This window comes from Triticum aestivum, chromosome 4A (genome assembly GCF_018294505.1).
Source record: "Triticum aestivum cultivar Chinese Spring chromosome 4A, IWGSC CS RefSeq v2.1, whole genome shotgun sequence".
Lineage (NCBI taxonomy): Eukaryota > Viridiplantae > Streptophyta > Magnoliopsida > Poales > Poaceae > Triticum > Triticum aestivum.
In genome coordinates, this window is record NC_057803.1 from 696667995 (window position 1) to 696687577 (window position 19583).

A 19583-nucleotide genomic window follows, 5' to 3' on the forward strand; every position below is an offset into this window, starting at 1 on the left:
TTCTATGAATAGAAAAAAATCATAAAAATTTGACATATTCTTTGCATATATATGAACATACAAACATGCATATTCAACAATAATATCACCAAAAAAATCTATGAACAGAAAAAAAAATCTAACACAATATGAACAAATTACAACAACTCAATTAACTACACATCTTAATTAACTACACATCTAATTAAATTAGGAAAATTCATATATATGAGCTCACTACGCGGCAACGACGATGGTGAGGGGCGCGGCGACGGCGGCGGCGATGGTGAGGGGCGCGGCGACGGGCGACGATGCAGCAGGGCACGGCGACGGCGATGGTGAGGGGCGCGCGGCGACGGGAGACGAGGAGGCATGTGTCGGTGTCAAAACCGGCGGATCTCCGGTAGGGGGTCCTGAACTGTGCGTCTAAGGCTAATGGTAAGAGGAGGCTGGGGACACGATGTTTACCCATGTTCAGGCCCTCTCGATGGATGTAATACCCTACTTCCTGCTTGATTGATCTTGATGATATGAGTATTACAAGAGTTGATCTACCACGAGATCGTAGAGGCTAAACCCTAGAAGCTAGCCTATGGTTGTGATTGTTGTTCTTGTCCTACGGACTAAACCCTCCGGTTTATATAGACGAGGGGGCTAGGGTTACACAGAGTTGGTTACAGAGAAGGAGCTCTACACATCCGAATAGCCAAGCTTGCCTTCCACGCAAAGGAGAGTACCATCGGACATGGGATGAAGTCTTCAATCTTGTATCTTCATAGTCCAACAGTCCGGCCCAAGTATATAGTCCGGCTGTCCGGATACCACCTAATCCAGGACTGCCTCAGTAGCCCCTGAACCAGGCTTCATTGACGATGAGTGCGGCGCATAGATTGTCTTCGGCATTGCAAGGCGGGTTCCATCTCAGAATACTTCAAAATGAATTTCGAACACTTTAATCTTGTTCGGCTCTGTGAAACAATCTCCACATACCATCGTAGAGAGCACAATACTAATCTGCTGACAACTTTTCATAGCGTGACATTTTGGTCCGGCTTATATTTGGCTTGGCGGCCTTTGAAAGCCTCGTTTTCTTGCTTGATTTGTTTTTTGAACATTTTTGGATTTATCTTGACGTATGATTTAACAATGATTCAGGCCATGTAACCTCAATTCTTAAAGCTCATATTTGAGCACATCTGAGGTTCATGATAACCTGGTTTGGCTTTTGACGACATGTCACCAGTAGATGATATTAAGTACCTAGAAGTATTGTCTTCTAAGTTTTGGGTTATCACCCTAACTGCTTTGGTATGGTAAGCCGGTAGTCTAATCATATATCACAGGATCCGTGTCATGTGTTTGTTTGCAGATACATTAAATAAAGTCTGGTGTACACAGTTGATGCAATCATAAAAATACATGGCAAATCTTACACTTAACAAATCAATAGTATCACGCAGAACAAAACATGCACAATGGCATGGCAGGTCAAGAGTTTCAACTAAGGACTATTACAAGGTCATCGAGTGCCCCACAGGAGTGTTATTTTAGCAGTTTCACAGAAAGCAGTTTCACAAAAAGCAGTTTCACATAAAGCAGTTTCACAGAAAGCATGCAATAAGCCAGCCTAAAGCTTACGACTCTTGGCCATATTGTGTTGAAGGTTGTGGCTCGTCCAGTACTGGGTCACCTATTTCCTCTTCACCCAATGGCTGGAAATTGGTGGTCGACCAGTTGATCCCAGTTAATGCTCTAAATATAGCTTCATCACTTATAAGTGTGGATGGATCAACATCAGGGGCATAAGTGTGCTTACAGATCGAGGGAGTCAGGTCCGGAGCATCATGAGTCGGTGCCTTCACCTTCTTATTGTTGGCATCATAAACCGGATGGTAATGTGTAAGATTAGTTTCCTCAGCCAGTTTGCTAGCTAAAGTATGCATTTCCCTCGTAAGAGCGGTGAAGTCATCTGCAGTAAAGGGTGACCCATCTTCTTTTATGCTCAGGCAGCCGTTGGCCAAGTTTGTCGATTCAAGATTAACTAGCCATGCTTTGGCCCAGGTTAGTGCAGTAAGGGCACCGGCACTGGCAGCTGACTTTTTCAATTCTTCAACCAGTGCAGGAAACATAGGTAGCTTGTCCAATGTATTCTTGATAAGGGTTGGAGCCAGTTTGTTGCGAGCAGCTGTGCAGATAACTTGCTGTGCGCCAGTGTATAGCTGCTCAATGAGCGTGTAAGCAACTTTGAGCTTCTTCCGCATGTCGGAGCCAAAATGAGAAACCCGGGATCCTGCGTCATTATGGATGTTCGTAAGCCGGGAGCATGAATGATAAACATATTGTCAGATATTAAGAGGAAATTATTTTACCAAAAAACAGCAGCAGTCATGGTGTTAATTTGCTGCTTTAAGCCGACAAGATTTGTAGATACCGGTTCAAGGGTGGCTTCAGCATCTTCAGCCCTCTTCAACTTGGCTGCCCTTTTTGTATCCCAATCTGCTTGTTTTGCCTTGAAGCTTTCCTTCAGTTTCTCCATTGCTGCTAAGGCACTAGTCAGTTCATCCTTGGCCTTGGAGGTTTCTGCTTGTTGGGACTTGATGTTTTCTTGAAGGTCGGTGACTTGTGTTTCTTTGCTCCTAAGCTCAGTCTACAAAAGTACACAGTACATAAGATGGCAACAAGTCTAATTGAAGTCCCAAGCACAATACAAGTATTACATTTGCCACTTGGGGGCTAATATCTATTGCTTCTTCAAAACATTGGTGAAGTCCCAAGTACAATACAAGTATTCTACTTGGCACTTGGGGGCTAATGCATATTTCTCTTCAAAACATGGGTTCATTTGCTGACCCGGACAAATGATGATGATCCGGCTTATGAAGGTTATGACTGGGATTCTGGATTTTCACAAAATGATTAGTCTCAACTTAACACATTTATTAAGACGACCCTTGGGGGCTACAGACTCAATGTTAAATCTTTCCGAGTTAAAGTTCCATCTCAACATATTTATTAAACTCGCCCTTGGGGGCTACGGATGTAGAGTTGAGGTGCTGATATTATGAAGTCCTAGTTTATATGTAGCTACCAGACCTCAAACAGTATGATCTCTGTGCATCAGTGTCATCCCTGGATCAGTAATGCTGACACACACAATACTTGAAGGATTTATAACAGAGTGGCAATCACACACTTATTACATCGAATGTCTCAAAAGAGAGCTTATTACAATAAATATGGCTTAAGGCCATCTAATAACGATAATAGCGGAATGCTTGGAAGATAAGTGAGTCCATCAACTCCAACGGCATCACTGAGTATAGGACCATGATTCTAAGGCATCTTACTCGTCGTTTGAAAAGTCTGCAACATTAACGTTGCAGCCCGAAAACGGGTCAGCACATGGAATATGCTGGCAATGTAACACATAGAGAGTAATGAAAGAAATATGCTATACTACATGCATATATGGCTGGTGGAAATTTCTATGGTTACAATTTTGCATATAGTCAATTTTCCCCTATTTCAAAGGAATAAATTTTATTGAACTATCATGGTAGTTGTTAAACATTGAGAATGGTTGACAGCATCCTCAATCCCAATTAAACATCATCATTAAACAAACCCAACAATATTAATTAGAGTAACATGATGAGATTCACATGATAATCCAAGTAGTAGATACACAAAACATCCATAACCGGGGACACGGCTAATCATGATGATTTTATACACTCTGCAGAGGTTTGTGCACTTTTCCCCACAAGACCCGATCTCCTCCGTTAGTTTTCATGGTGTTTGAGAAACGGATGACCGATACATAGTCTTTTAGAAGTGCTAGCACCTTACGATGGGTAGACCTGTATACCTACTTTCCCCTACATCTGCTAGTCTACCACTGTAAGAGTTCACACGACTTAATCAACTATGCTAGAGCCCATAATAGCATGTGGCTGCACACGGAAGTTTCTAGCATGAATAATCTTATGATCCCTTTGAGCCTCGGTGGCGGTCCAAAAACAAACAGGCAATCCTGGAAAACCCAGGTACCTCAATCCACCCAGATGTGTATTAAAGATGCCAGATTAAATAAACCATTAATTAACAATCTCACATCTGTCATGGATATCCACTCACCCAATCCACGTCTACTAGCATAGCATGGCATAATAAGCAAACGTAGAAGTAACTCCCAAGGGTTTGATAATAAAACAGGTAATAAGTACTACCTCATCTACTTCCCAAAACCCACATATTAATCAGATCCTAAATCATGCAATTGTTTGAGGATTGATCTAATGCAATAAAACTGGGTAGTAAAGAGGTATGATCAAAGTGTTACTTGCCTTGCTGATGATCCGTGAAACCTAGGGATTCGAAGTAGCACGCGGCGCAATCCGGGTACTCTATCGCAAGCAATCAAACAAACAAGCATACAATAAGTACTCATCTATTGCACAGGTAAAACTCAAATAAGAGATCTAACCAGAAAGTTCAACTTAAGAACTCCGGTTTGCAAAAAAGAATCAAATCGAACGAAACAACGGAAGTTAAACAGCGAAAGAAACAAGCTTCGTTTACTAATCTGAACCTAAGTCAAATTTTACAGAAATAAAAACTTGCTTGAGTAGATTATTCGGAAAGAGGGTTTCGAGGCGAAAGTCTAGGTGCTTAAATCGCCTGATTCCGATAAACGAGCGAAAAGTTAGACTAAAACAAAAATCGGATCAGAAATCTCGATCAGAAAAATCGCGGAATAAATGCGAGAAAAGGAAAAACGATGAACAGATTAATCAACAAACGTTTGTTATCTGGATCTAAACGATGAACGCGTTCGTTAAAACGAACGAACGAGCGAACGCTCGCTAATTAACCCAAACCGAAATAAACCGATCTAATAAAAAAACGGATCTAAAAAAACCGGCGGAAAAACCAAACGGTTTTTATAAAAAAACGGCGGCGGCGGGGTCAACCTCGGCGGCGGCTCCGGCGACGGCGGCGGCGGTGGCGGCGGTGGATTAGGGTTAGGGTTTGGGCGCGGGTGGCGGCGGCTGGGCTGGGGTGGCGGCTTGGGCTAGGGCGGCCTGGGGCGGCGCTATTTAAAGACCCCGTCCAGGCGGAGTCCTGCCGGTTACAGCCCAAGGTCGGTTCGGAACTTTTTTTAAATAATTTCTTGCAGAAAATCAAACAAAATAAATACTAAACAGACTCCAAAAATCCCGAAATAAATTTTCCCCGACTTCTAAAATCAAGCCGGACAAGATGAACATTTATTTGGGGCCTAAATGCAATTTTGAAAAACGCAGATTTTTCCTAATTCAAATAAAATAGCAATAAAATCCAAAATAAAATCTTATTTGATTTTTTTAAATCCTCAATATTTCTATATTTTGGGAAAGTCATTTTATTCCCTCTCTCATTTTTTTGTAATCGTAATAGTTGAAGATAAAATAAATAAAATCAAATGATCCTATTTCAAAAATTTAAGAAAACTCAAATATGAAATTTACGAAATTCCCAACTCTCGCCGAGGGTCCTTTAGTTCCTTAGAATTTCTAGGATCAAACCCAAAATGCAATAAATATGATATGCAATGATGATCTATGTATAACATTCCAAATTGAAAATCTGGGATGTTACCATTATATTACAAGAATAAACCGGCCCTTGGGGGCTACGGGAATTGATCTATGCAGCTATTGAAGTTTTGAACACATGTTATTCTAGTCATGCCTAATAAACTTGGCGGCTAAGGGGAAGTATATTCAGGTAACAAGGAATTGCAGTGTTTACCTCATAGCGCTCCTTCATCAGGTTCATTAAGCCAGCTTCAAAATCACGGCTGGTGTACAAACGATTTAAATAGCCCGAATGGAGATGTTGAGCGTTGAAATGAGTATAGCTTGCCAAGTCAGTTTTCTACTTTTCTTTATCTTCAGCAGAAATTTCTTTCTTAGCGCTATGCTTGGATAAGACGTTAGGTTGGCCCAGAGCTGTGAAAAGAAAGCCAGTGACAACAACATCATCAATCTTCTCCTCGGCAGGTTTGATTGGGCTTGGCAGCTTAGAGATAGTCGGCTCAACATCCACATGGTCCATGGAAGCCTCATGATCTTCCGGAGGTGAGTTGTCAATGGTGGCTTCTGCAGTTTTATGAGGATGAGGAGACTCTGCTTGCTTCTCTGGTTCAGATAGATTAAGATTGTCGGCCGGTTTGGCTAGCCTGGCTTTCTTGCTAGTGTAGCTTGACCCCTGAGAATAAGAAGTGTTGAGAGGTCAGTATAGTTAGCAGAGCATAAGGTATGAATGGTTAAAAGGTATCCTTGCCCAGGTACAATCTTAAAGGCCAGGATTTGTGTCCATGATGACTCGCCAGAGGAAGAATGACAAGTTCCCTGGTAGTTTGAATCAGACGGGTTAAGAGGTTATCGGAAGTGACCTGCCTTAGGGTAAAATATATCAGAAATTTGAAGGACCTCTAGGGGGCGTTTGCGAACCGGCGTGTTTGGTAAGCCGGAAGAAGTGATGTGACCACCACTATGATGGGTGAGCCGGCGAGCTTCATGTTGTTGTTTCTTCAAAAAAAAGTTGGGATCCAAGTGAGCTAGAGGATAAGAAAAGCTTACTTTCTGGCTTGTTTGTCGGGCTTTCTGAGTTGGCAGAGGTTCTGAGCCGGAAGAAAGAGTAATTGCCTCTGCGTCACTTGCACGGCTGGCCTCAGCATCGTCCTGATAGCAATCATTTTCAATGAGATGTATAAAAAAGGAGCCAAGAGAGTCAAGTTCTACCTCTGCTTATTATCCTCGTTTTCATTAGCAGACTCAGTAGTTTTCTTGGTGGTTTTCTTTATGGCCATGGTTTTCACACAAGCCGGTTTTGCCGGTTTATCCTGTGTTCTCCTCTTCAAAAATGGATCATCAGCCTATGAAGATTGAAAATATCATAAGTAAACGTCAAAATATGGATTAAGCATAAAGATGTGCAATTCTTACAGCTGGCGGCTTGTTGAAAGTACAGAACAGACTAAGTCCAGTTTTGCTGCACTCCTTCACACATTCATTTCTTGGTGGCTTCAGTGATTTCCGCATCACAACTGAATGTTACAATGGCATTGCGGATCGTTTACATCACCAGTATATTCGCACATTAAAATGGGGCGGCGGCTTAGTGGCAAGATACTCCAAGATATCCAGCACTAGAAAAAGTCGACGCCAGTTAAGCCATTGGCCATAAAGGCTCTGATATTTGAAAAGGCTGGTGAGTATTTGGCCCTTTCCCTCGAATCGAGCCGTTGGGGGAGAGGATGTGTGTTGCTAAGTCGGTGTTCACGATAACCCGGCAGAGGATTCTCATCGACTGGAGAGGTATGCTACGTCTTGAGCTTGCGTTGGTTTTCCTTGAAGATGAAAGAGTGATGCAACAATAGTAGCGTAAGTATTTCCCTCAGTTTTTGAGAACCAAGGTATCAATCCAGTAGGAGGCACCTCACAAGTCCCACACACCTACACAAACAAACAAAGAACTCACAACCAACGCGATAAAAGGGGTTGTCAATCCCTTCACGGCCACTTGCGAAAGTGAGATCTGATAGAGATAATATGATAAGATATATTTTTTTTTTGGTATTTTATGATATAGATTGGAAAAGTAAAGATGCAAATAAAAGTAGATTGAAAGCTTATATGATAAAAGATAGAACCGGGGGCCATAGGTTTCACTAGAGGCTTCTCTCAAGATAGCATAAGTATTACGGTGGGTGAACAAATTACTGTCGAGCAATTGATAGAAAAGCGAATAATTATGAGATTATCTAGGTATGATCATGTATATAGGCACCATGTCAGTGACAAGTAGACCGACTCCTTCCTGCATCTACTACTATTACTCCACACATCCACCGCTATCCAGCATGCATCTAGAGTATTAATTTCATAAGAACGGAGTAACGCTTTGAGAAAGATGACATGATGTAGAGGGATAAACTCATGACATATGATATAAACCCCATCTTTTTATCCTCAATGGAAACAATACAATACGTGCATTGCTGCCCCTGCTGTCATTGGGAAAGGACACCGCAAGATTGGACCCAAAGCTAAGCACTTCTCCCATGGCAAGAAAGATCAATCTAGTAGGACAAACCAAACTTATAATTCCAAGAGACTTGCAAAGATAACTCAATCATACATAAAAAAATTCAGAGGAGATTCAAATATTTCTCATAGATAAACTTGATCATAAACCCATAATTCATCGGATCTCGACAAACACACCGCAAAAAGAGTTACATCAAATAGATCTCCACAAGAGAGGGGGAGAACATGGTATTGAGATCCAAAAAGAGAGAAGAAGACATCTAGCTAATAACTATGGACCTGAAGGTCTGTGGTAAACTACTCACAAGTCATCGAAAGGGCTATGGTGTTGATGTAGAAGCCCTCCGTGGTGGATTCCCCCTCCGGCAGAATGCCGACGACGGCTCCAAGATGGGATCTCGCGGATACAGAAGGTTACGGTGCCGGAAATATTTCTTCGGTGGCTCCCTTGATGGTTTCGGGGTACATGGGTATATATTGGAGGAATAAGTAAGTCAGTGGACGCCCGAGGGGCCCACGAGATAGGGGGCGTGCCGTATAGGGGGGGGGAGATCCCTCCACCCTTGTGGCCTCCTCGGGAGCTTCTTTACTTGCACCCCAAGTCCTCTAGATCACGTTCGTTCCAAAAATCATGCTCCCGAAGGTTTCATTCCGTTTGGACTCCATTTGATATTCCTTTTCTTCGATATACTGAAATAGGCAAAAAAAGCAATACGGGCTGGGCCTCCGGTTAGTAGGTTAGTCCCAAAAATGATATAAAAGTGTAAAGTAAAGCCCATAAACATCCAAAACAGGTAATATAATAACATGGAACAATCAAAAATTATAGATACATTGGAGACGTATCAAGCATCCCCAAGCTTAATTCCTGCTCATCCTCGAGTAGGTAAATGATAAAAACAGAATTTTTGATGTGGAATGCTACCTAGCATAATTCTCAATGCATTTCTCTTTATTGTGGCATGAATGTTCAGATCCAAATGATTCAAAATAAAAGTTCATATTGACATGAAAAATGGTAATACTTCAAGCATACTAATCAAAGCAATCATGTCTTCTCAAAATAACATGGCTAAAGAAACTTATCCCTACAAAATCATATAGTCTGGCTGTTGCTCTATCTTCATCACACAAAGTATTTAATCATGCACAACCCCGATGACAAGCCAAGCAATTGTTTCATACTTCAGTAATCTCAAACCTTTTCAATTTTCACGCAATATATGAGCGTGGGCCATGGACGTAACACTATATGTGGAATAGAAGGGTGGTTGTGGAGAAGACAAAAGAAAAAGATAGTCTCACATCAACTAGGCGTATCAACGGGCTATGGAGATGCCCACTAATAGATATCAATGTGAGTGAGTAGGGATTGCCATGCAACAGATGCACTAGAGCTATAAATGTATGAAAGCTCAACAAAAGAAACTAAGTGGGTGTGCATCCAACTTGCTTGCTCACGAAGACCTAGGGCATTTTGAGGAAGCCCATCATTGGAATATACAAGCCAAGTTCTATAATGAAAAATTCCCACTAGTATATGAAAGTGACAACCTATGAGACTCTCTACATGAAGATCATGGTGCTATTTTGAAGCACAAGTGTGGAAAAAGAGATAGTAGCATTATCCCTTCTCTCTTTTTCTCTCATTATTTTTTCTTTTTCTTTCCCCCTTTTCTTTTCTTTTTGCTGGGCTTCTTTGGCCTCTTTTTTTTCAAGGGCTTCTTTGGCCTCTTTTATTTTTATAAAGTCTGAAGTCTCATCCTGACTTTTGGGGGAATCATAGTCTTCATCATCCTTTCCTCACTTGGACAATGCTCTAATAATGAAGATCATCACACTTTTATTTATTTACAACTCAAGATTACAACACGATATCTAGAACAAAGATATAACTCTATATGAATGCCTCCGGCGGTGTACTGGGATATGCGATGAATCAAGAGTGACATGTATGAAAAATTATGAGGTGGATTTGCCACAAATACTATGTCAACTACATGATCATGCAAAGAGCAATATAATAATAATGATACGTGTCATAATAAACGGAACGGTGGAAAGTTGCATGGCAATATATCTCGGAATGGCTATGGAAATGCCATAATAGGTAGGTATGGTGGCTGTTTTGAGGAAGGTATATGGTGGGTGTATGGTACCGACGAAAGTTGCACGGCACAAGAGAGGCTAGCAATGGTGGAAGGGTGAGAGTGCGTATAATCCATGGACTCAACATTAGTCATAAAGAACTCATATACTTATTGCAAAAATCTACAAGCCATTGAAAATAAAGTACTACGCGCACGCTCCTAGGGGGATAGATTGGTAGGAAAAGACCATCGCTCATCCCCAACTGCCACTCATAAGGAGGACAATTGATAAATAAAATTGTGCTCAAACTTCATCACAAAGCAGTTCACCATACGTGTATGCTACGGGAATCACAAACTTCAACACAAGTATTCTTTAAATTCACAATTACCCAACTAGCATGACTCTAATATCACTACCTCCATATCTCAAAACAATTATCAAGTATCAAATTGATCATAGCATCCAATTCACTTTCTATGATAGTTTTTATTATACCCAACTTGGATGCTCATCACACCCCTACAACCCATGTGGACCCCCCGGGGCAGGTGGACCCCTCGTGGACCCTCGGACCCCTTTCGGCACTCCCGGTACAATACCGATAATGCGCGAAACTTTTCAGGCGACCAAAACAAGACTTCCCATATATAAATCTTTACCTCCGGATCATTCCGGAACTCCTCGTGACGTCCGGGATCTCATCCGGGACTCCGAACAACATTCGGTAACCACATACAAACTTCCTTTATAACCCTAGCGTCATCGAACCTTAAGTGTGTAGAACCTACGGGTTCGGAAATCATGCAGACATGACCGAGACGTTCTCCGGTCAATAACCAACAGCGGGATCTGGATACCCATGTTGGCTCCCACATGTTCCACGATGCTCTCATCGGATGAACCACGATGTCAAGGACTCAATCAATCCCGTATACAATTCCCTTTGTCTAGCGGTATTGTACTTGCCCGAGATTCGATCGTCGGCATCCCGATACCTTGTTCAATCTCGTTACCGGCAAGTCTCTTTACTTGTTCCATAACACATCATCCCATGATCAACCCCTTGGTCACATTGTGCACATTATGATGATGTCCTACTGAGTGGGCCCAGAGATACCTCTCCGTTTACACGGAGTGACAAATCCCAGTCTCGATTCGTGCCAACCCAACAGACACTTTCAGAGATACCTGTAGTGCACCTTTATAGCCACCCAGTTACGTTGTGACATTTGGTAAACCCAAAGCATTCCTACGGTATCCGGGAGTTGCACAATCTCATGGTCTAAGGAAATGATACTTGACATTAGAAAAGCTTTAGCATACGAACTATGATCTTTGTGCTAGGCTTAGGATTGGGTCTTGTCCATCACATCATTCTACTAATGATGTGATCCCATTATCAATGACATCCAATGTCTATGGTCAGGAAACCGTAACCATCTATTGATCAATGAATTAGTCAATTAGAGGCTTACTAGGGACATGGTGTTGTCTATGTACCCACACATGTATCTGAGTTTCCTATCAATACAATTATAGCATGGATAATAAACGATTATCATGAACAAGGAAATATAATAATAACCAATTTATTATTGCCTCTAGGGCGTATTTCCCACAGTCTCCCACTTGCACTAGAGTCAATAATCTAGTTCACATCACTATGTGATTAACACTGATAGGTCACATCGCCATGTGACCAACATCCAAAGAGTTTACTAGTGTCTAAACTAGTTCACATCACCATGTGATTAAGTCTCAGTGAGTTATGGGGTTTGATCATGTTTTGCTTGTGAGAGAGGTTCTAATCAATGGGTCTGCTACATTCAGATCCGTATGTACTTCGCAATTCTCTATGTCATATTGTAAATGCTGCTTCCACGCTCCACTTGAAGCTATTCCAAATGGTTGCTCCACTATACGTATCCGGTTTGCTACTCAGAGCCATTCGGATAGGTGTTAAAGCTTGCATCAACGTAACCCTTTACTCCGAACTCTTTATCACCTCCATAATCGAGAAACATTTCCTTATTCCTCTAAGGATAATTTTGACCGCTGTCCAATGATTCGTTCCTGGATCATTCTTGTACCCCTTGACTGACTCATGGAAAGGCACACTTCCGGTGCGATACACAACATAGCATACTATAGAGCCTACGTCTGAAGCATAGGGGACGACCTTCGTCCTTTGTCTCTCTTCTGCCGTGGTCGAGCTTTAACTCTTAACTTCATACCTTACAACTCAGGCAAGAACTCCTTCTTTGACTAATCCATCTTGAACACCTTCAAGATCATGTCAAGGTATGTGCTCATTTGAAAGTATTATTAAGCATTTTGATCTAACTTATAGATCTTGATGCTTATTGTTCAAGTAGCCTAATCCAGGTTTTCTATTGAAAAACACTTTTCAAATAACCCTATATGCTTTGCAGAAATTCTACATCATTTCTGATCAACAATATGTCAACAACATATACTCATCAGGAATTCTATAGCGCTCCCACTCACTTCTTTGGAAATACAAGTTTCTCATAAACTTTTGTATAAACCCAAAATCTTTGATCATCTCATCAAAGCATACATTCCAACTCCGAGATGCTTACTCCAGTCCTTAGAAGGATTGCTGGAGTTTTGCATATTTGTTAGCGTTCTTCAGGATTGTCAAAACCTTCTGGTTGTATCACATACAACCTTTCCTCAAGAAAACTGTCGAGGAAACAATGTTTTTGACATTCTATCTGCAAGATTTCATAAATAATTCAGTAACTGCTAATCCATTTCCAACAGACTCTTAGCATCGCTACGAGTGAGAAAGCCTCACCGTAGTCAACTCCTTGAGCTTGTCGGAAAACATCTTAACGACAAGTCGAGCTTTCTTAATGGTGATTCTTACCATCATTGTCTGTCTTCCTTTTTAAAATCCATCTGTACCCAACGGCCTTACGACCATCAAGTATTTCTTCCAAAGTCATGGATCCTTTCTCGGATTTTATGGCCTCGAGCCATTCGACGGAATCCGGGCCCACCATCGCTTCTCCATAGCTCGTAGGTTCATTGTTGTCTAGCAACATGACCTTTAAGACAGGATTGCGTACCACTCTGAAGTAGTACGCATCCTTGTCACCCTACGAGGTACGGAAGTGACTTGATCTGAAACTTCATGATCACTATCATAAGCTTCCACTTCAATTGGTGTAGGCGCCACAGGAACAACTTCCTGTGCCCTGCTACACACTAGTTGAAGTGACGGTTCAATAACCTCATCAAGTCTCCACCATCCTCCCACTCAATTCTTTCAAGAGAAACTTTTCCTCGAGAAAGGACCCGTTTCTAGAAACAAGTACTTTTGCTTCCGGATCTGAGATAGGAGGTATACCCAACCATTTTGGGTATCCTATGAAGATGTATTATCCGTTCTGGGTTCAAGCTTATCACGATGAAACCTTTTCACATAAGCGTCGCAGCCCCAAACTTTTAAGAAACGACAGCTTAGGTTTCTCTAAACCATAGTTCATACGGTGTCATCTCAACGGGATTACGTGGTGCCCTATTTAAAGTGAATGCGGTTGTCTCTAATGCCTAACCCATGAACGATAGTGGTAATTTTATAAGAGACATCATGGTACGCACCATATCCAATAGGGTGCAACTATGATGTTCGGATACACCATCACACTATGGTGTTCCAGGCGGTATTAATTGTGAAACAATTTCCACAATGTCTTAATTGCGTGCCAAAGCTCGTAACTCAAATACTCATCTCTACGATCATATCATAGATATTTTATCCTCTTGTCACAATGATTTTTAACTTCACTCTGAAATTACTTGAACCATTCAATAATTCAGACTTGTGTTTCATCAAGTAAATATACTCAACATCTACTCGAATCACCTGTGAAGTCAGAACATAACGATATTCACTGCATGCCTCAGCACTCATTGGATTGCACACATCAAAATGTGTTACTTCCAACAAGTTGCTATCTTGTTCCATCTTACTGAAAACAAGGCTTTTCAGTCATCTTGCGCATGTGGTATGATTTGCATATCTCAAGTGATTCAAAATCAAGTGAGTCCAAACGATCCATCTGCATGGAGTTTCTTCATGTGTATACACCAATAGACATGGTTCGCATGTCTCAAACTTTTCAAAAACGAGTGAGTCCAAAGATCCATCAACATGGAGCTTCTTCATGCGTTTTACACCAATATGACTTACATGGCAGTGCCACAAGTAAGTGGTACTATCATTACTATCTTATATCTTTTGGCATGAAAATGTGTATCACTATGATCGAGATTCAATAAACCATTCCTTTTAGGTGCTAGACCATTGAAGGTATTATTCAAATAAACAAAGTAACCATTATTCTCCTTAAATGAATAACCGTATTGCGACAGACATAATCCAATCATGTCTATGCTCAACGCAAACACCAAATAACAATTATTTAGGTTTAACACCAATCTCCATGGTAGAGGGAGCGTGCGATGCTTGATCACATCAACCTTGGAAACACTTCCAACACATATCGTCAGCTCACCTTTAGCTAGTCTCCGTTTATTCCGTAGCTTTTATTTCGAGTTACTAACACTTATCAACCGAACCGGTATCTAATACCCTGGTGCTACTAGGAGTACTAGTAAAGTACACATTAATATAATGTATATCCAATATACTTCTATCGACCTTGCCAGCCTTCTTATCTACCAAGTATCTAGGGTAATTCTGCTCCAGTGGCTGTTCCCCTTATTACAGAAGCACTTAGTCTCGGGTTTGGGTTCAACCTTGGGTTTCTTCACTGGAGCAGCAACTGATTTGCCGTTTCATGAAGTGCCCCTTCTTGCCCTTGCCCTTCTTGAAACTAGTGGTTTCACTAACCATCAACAATTGATGCTCCTTCTTGATTTCTACTTTCGCGGTGTCAAACATCGTGAATATCTCAAGCATCATCATATCTATCCCTGATTTGTTATAGTTCATCACGAAGCTCTAGCAGCTTGGTGGCAATGACTTTGGGGAAACATCACTATCTCATCTGGAAGATCAACTCCCACTCGATTCAAGTGATTGTTGCACTCAGACAATCTAAGCACAAGCTCAACGATTGAGCTTTTCTCCTTTAGTTTGCAGGCTAAGAAAATCGTCGGAGGTCTTATACCTCTTGACATGGGCACGACCTTGAAATCCCAATTTCAGCCCTCGAAACATCTCATATGTTCCGCGACATTTCGAAAAACGTCTTTGGTGCCTCAACTCTAAACCGTTTAACTGAACTATCACGTAGTTGTCAAAACGTGTATGTCCGATGTTCGCAACATCCACAGACGATGATTGGGGTTCTGCACACTGAGCGATGCATTAAGGACATAAGCTTTCTACTTATCGCATAATTGCTACTGTCAACTTTCAACTATATTTTCTCTAGGAACATATCTAAAACAGTAGAACTAAAGCGCGAGCTATGACATAATTTGCAAACGGCTTTTGACTATGTTCAGGATAATTAAGTTCATCTAATAAACTCCCACTCAGATAGACATCCCTCTAGTCATCTAAGTGATTACATGATCCGAGTCAACTAGGCTGTGTCCGATCATCACGTGAGACAGACTAGTCATCATCGGTGAACATCTTTATGTTGATCATATCTACTATACGACTCATGCTCGACCTTTCGGTCTCTTGTGTTCGAGGCCATGTCTGTACATGCTAGGCTCGTCAAGTTAACCTAAGTGTTTCGCGTGTGTAAATCTGGCTTACACCCGTTGTATGTGAACGTAAGAATCTATCACACCCGATCATGACGTGGTGCTTCAAATGATGAACTTTCGCAACGGTGCACAGTTAGGGGGAACACTTTCTTGAAATTTTAATGAGGGATCATCTTATTTACTACCGTCGTTCTAAGCAAATAAGATGTATAAACATGATAAACATCACATGCAATCAAATAGTGACATGATATGGCCAATATCATTTTGCTCCTTTTGATCTCCATCTTCGGGGCTCCATGATCATCATCGTCACCGACATGACACCATGATCTCCATCATCATGATCTCCATCATCATGATCTCCATCATCATGATCTCCATCATCGTGTCTTCATGAAGTTGTCTCGCCAACTATTACTTATACTACTATGGCTACCGGTTAGGAATAAAGTAAAGTAATTACACGGCGTTGTATAATGACACGCAGGTCAAACAATAAAGAAAGACAACTCCTATGGCTCCTGCCGGTTGTCATACTCATCGACATGCAAGTCGTGATTACTATTACAAGAACATGATCAATCTCATACATCACATATATTCATCACATTCTTCTTGGCCATATTACATCACATAGTATACCCTGCAAAAACAAGTTAGACGTCCTCTAATTGTTGTTTGCATGTTTTATTTGGCTGCTATGGGTGTCTAGCAAGAACGTTTCTTACCTACGCAAAACCACAACGTGATATGCCAATTGCTATTTACCCTTCATAAGGACCCTTTTCATCGAATCCGTTCCGACTAAAGTGGGAGAGACTGGCACCCGCTAGCCACCTTATGCACGAAGTGCATGTCAGTCGGTGGAACCTGTCTCATGTAAGTGTACGTGTAAGGTCGGTCCGGGCCGCTTCATACCACAATACCGTCGAAACAAGATTGGACTAGTAACGGTAAGCATATTGAACAAAATCAACGCCCACAACTACTTTGTGTTCTACTCGTGCAAAGAATCTACGCAATAGACCTAGCTCATGATGCCACTATTGGGGAACGTAGCAGAAATTCAAAAATTTTCCTACGTGTCACCAAGATCTATCTATGGAGAAACCAGCAACAAGGGGAAGGAGAGTGGATCTACATACCCTTGTAGATCGCTAAGCGGAAGCGTTCAGGAGAACGGGGTTGAAGGAGTCGTACTCGTCGTGATCCAAATCACCGGAGATCCTAGTGCCGAATGGACGGCACCTCCGCGTTCAACACACGTACAGCCCGGTGACGTCTCCCATGCCTTGATCAAGCAAGGAGAGAGGGAGAGGTTGAGGAAGACTCCATCCAGCAGTAGCACAACGGCATGGTGGTGGTGGAGGAGGATGGCAATCCTGCAGGGCTTCGCCAAGCACCTGCGGGAGAGGAGGAGGTGTCATGGGAGGGAGGGAGGCGCCAGGGCTTCAGGTGCGGCTGCCCTCCCTCCCCTCCACTATGTATACGGGCAAGGGAGAGGGGGGGGGGGCGCATCCTTGGCCCTTCCTCCAAGGAAGGGTGCGGCTAGGGAGGAGTCCATCCTCCCCAAGGCACCTAGAAGGTGCCTTCCCCCTTTAGGATTCTCCCTTTCCCTTATCTCTTGGCGCATGGGCCTCTTGGGGCTGGTGCCCTTGGCCCATATAGGCCAAGGCGCACACCTCTACAGCCCATGTGCCCCCCCAGGGCAGGTGGACCCCTGGTGGACCCCCGGACCCCTTTCGGCACTCCCGGTACAATACCGATAATGCGCGAAACTTTTCCGGCGACGAAAACAAGACTTCCCATATATAAATCTTTACTTCCAGACCATTCCGGAACTCCTCGTGACGTCCGAGATCTCATCCGGGACTCCGAACAACATTCGGTAACCACACACAAACTTCCTTTATAACCCTAGTGTCATCGAACCTTAAGTGTGTAGACCCTACGGGTTCGGGAACCATGCAGACATGACCGAGACATTCTCCGATCAATAACCAACAGCGGGATCTGGATACCCATGTTGGCTCCCACATGTTCCACGATGATCTCATCGGATGAACCACGATGTCAAGGACTGAATCAATCCCGTATACAATTCCCTTTGTCTAGCGGTATTGTACTTTCCCAGATTCGATCGTCAGTATCCCGATACCTTGTTCAATCTCGTTACCGGCAAGTCTCTTTATCGTTCCGTAACACATTATCCCGTGATCAACCCCTTGGTCACATTGTGCACATTATGATGATGTCCTACCGAGTGGGCCCAGAGATACCTCCCCGTTTACATGGAGTGACAAATCCCAGTCTCGTTTCGTGCCAACCTAACAGACACTTTCGGAGATACCTGTAGTGCACCTTTATAGCCACCCAGTTACGTTGTGACATTTGGTACACCCAAAGCATTCCTGCGGTATCCGGGAGTTGCACAATCTCATGGTCTAAGGAAATGATACTTGACATTAGAAAAGCTTTAGCATACGAACTACGATCTTTGTTCTAGGCTTAGGATTGGGTCTTGTCCATCACATCATTCTACTAATGATGTGATCCCGTTATCAATGACATCCAATGTCTATGGTCAGGAAACCGTAACCATCTATTGATCAACGAGCTAGTCAATTAGAGGCTTACTAGGGACATGGTGTTGTCTATGTACCCACACATGTATCTGAGTTTCCTATCAATACAATTACAGCATGGATAATAAACGATTATCATGAACAAGGTAATATAATAATAACCAATTTATTATTGCCTCTAGGGCATATTTCCAACACCAACAACCATTGTACTATGTTCTTTTATTCATTATAATGAAAATGACACACAGTAGGGTTTGAAAACACTATTTTCAAAATCAAAGGGCCTCTTATTAAAATTACCATAAGAATTATTGTAGGAGTTGCCATAATTATTAGAGGAATTTCTAGGGAACGGTCTAGAATTAAAGTTTCCTCTATAAGCATTGTTACCAAAATTATTCCTACCAACAAAGTTTACATCCATAGATTAATTATTATTCTCAATCAAGGTAGATAAAGGCATATCATTGGGATCAATAGAAGCACTCTTAGTAGCAAATGATATCATAAGTTCATCCATCTTTCCACTCAAAACATTAATTTCTTCTATAGCATGCACTTTTTTTACTAATAGATCGTTCAGTGTGCCATTGATAATAATTAGCCATGATATTATCAAGGAGTTTTGTAGCTTCTCCTATGGTTATTTCCATGAACGTGCCTCCGGCGGCCGAATCTAAAAGATTTCTAGAAGCAAAATTCAATCCAGCATAAATTTTTTGTATGATCATCTATAAATTGAATCCATGAGTAGGGCAATTGCAAATCATCAATTTCATTCTTTCCCAGGATTGGGCAACATGCTCATGATCAAGTTGTTTAAAATTCATAATATCGTTCCTAAGCGAGATGATCTTAGCGGGAGGAAAACGCTTAGAGATAAAAGCATCTTTGCACTTGTTCCAAGAATCAATACTATTTTTAGGTAAAGACAAAAACCAAACTTTAGCAGGATCTCTAAGTGAAAACAGAAATAACTTCAATTTAACAATATCATTATGCATATCTTTTTTCTTTTGCATCTCACACAAATCAACAAAATTGTTTAGATGGGTAGCAGCATCTTCACTAGGAAGGCCGGAGAATTGATCTTTCATAACAAGAT